Below are 1,810 nucleotides of genomic sequence, written 5' to 3' on the forward strand. Positions count from 1 at the left end.
CTGAGTTCCTTGCTCGTGCTCTCCCTCCTTCTGCTCCTGATTTGGACCTTGAGATTTCTGTCCGGTACTCCAATTTGGGTCTCTGTCTCTGTCTCCTTTCATCGTCAGGCTAACCTTAAACATACAGAAATCTGCCTGCCTCTGACTCCTGAGTGCTATGGTTGAAGGCTTGTGCCACCATACTTGGGCAGAATTTTATTTCTTTATAAGGATGAATGCTGTCTCATTGAATGACTGCACCATGCTCTGGTTATTTATCTATTTAGGCTGTTCCCACTTTTAGCTACTGTGAAAAACGCTGCTGGGATGTGAGTGACTTAATCCTACTGGTGTCTGAGATATATCATCTTTACTGATTAGAGCTGAATGCATTTAGGCATAATTAATTTCATTTGACATTTAGTCTGTCCAAGAAAAAAATTAAGATATGACAACTACTCTTAACATGGTGACAGTGATTACAAGAGATGTGGCTTCTTTTCCCTGTTTTGACCGGGTGCAAGGGAAAGAATCCAAAGGGCATCATGAGAATTTAAGATGTACAAGAAGAACTTGCAGAGAGATCCAGCATTTACTGCATACCTTACTGATACAGTTAGGGAATATCTTTGTCGCTAAGACATTATTCAAAGAAGATTGATAATTTTCTTTTGTACAAGATAGAGGAATAGTTATGACTGTAGGCCAACTGAAATATCTAACACATTTTTTTTGTGTGTTTTTATAACTTAGATATTTGCACTTAAGATATTTCTGCTTTTTTGTTGATTGCTGATACTGCCTAACACAGCTCAAGAAGAAACTTGAGTCTGACAGCTTTTAAAAACTGAGTGTGAAGCCTAGCTGTTGAATTGAATTTTTCTGTTTACTTGTGATATCTTCTGGTACAAATAGACTCACTGTTTGTACTGATGGTTTTGCATTCTCCCAGAATGCAAACACTAAGGTTTGATGCTGTTGGGTTTTATTTCAGCCCTCTCTTCAAACAGAAGAGAGCAAGTACAGTTTTCTGTAGTAACAGGTGAAAGGCACATGAGACAACTATACTATTAGTCACTTTAGGACACTAACCTAGGAATTAAACACCTTAAAAACAGTTGTGTTTTCTGTACTTGGTTTTATTTTCATTCTTTGAATAGGCTGAAAAACTACCATGCTTACAAATATATTGACATTGTTTGTTTTTGGCCACAAGGCTCTGTTTTCCTCTGTAATATTACTTATAGAGTTCTTTTTATTATGACTTCTTTACATAAAAATAAACGCTAGAAAGAAACACACCATATTCTCATTTTTTGTCTTAAAAAAAGAGGAAGAAGAAAAGGGAATTTGAGTGGTAGTCATAGATACTCAAGTTTTTAGACACTTGCGACCACAAAAGAGCTTGATGCCTGTCAGGTTGCTGCTTTTCGTGAAATTGTGACATCTAAATTTCATTTGTAAATAGCCAAGTTTTGACATTTAACATCTTAATTGAGCGGGTGGTTTTTGAGCCTGTACTAGGTGTCATATATGCTGTACTAAATGTTTCCCATGGATTATCTTATTCAGTTATTTTAATAATCTAATAAGTAGTCATGTTTAACTGCTGAACAATCTGTGGCTCAAATTATGCATCTATTAAGCTTCAGAGCCAGGATTCACAGCCATTAGTCATTCTGTTTCATTTGTTTTGACTAATTGGTCTTTCTTCTTGATATAGTCAATGAATCATAGATAAAGTTTGCGAACTACAACTTCTCCCTTTTTCTCGTTTGTTCCTTCATTCCTTCGTCCCTCCCTCCCTCCCTCCCTCCCTCCCTCCCTCCCT

At 36.9% G+C, this 1,810-nt stretch overlaps 1 protein-coding gene across 1 annotated transcript in view; it reads left to right on the forward strand.

The window, feature by feature from the left end:
• Col12a1 (collagen type XII alpha 1 chain) overlaps nucleotides 1-1,810 on the forward strand; it is a 109,353-nt gene that overhangs the window by 21,648 nt on the left and 85,895 nt on the right. The gene's annotated exons all lie outside the window — the stretch shown is intronic.

The sequence above is a fragment of the Microtus ochrogaster genome, chromosome 5 (assembly GCF_000317375.1).
Source record: "Microtus ochrogaster isolate Prairie Vole_2 chromosome 5, MicOch1.0, whole genome shotgun sequence".
NCBI lineage: Eukaryota > Metazoa > Chordata > Mammalia > Rodentia > Cricetidae > Microtus > Microtus ochrogaster.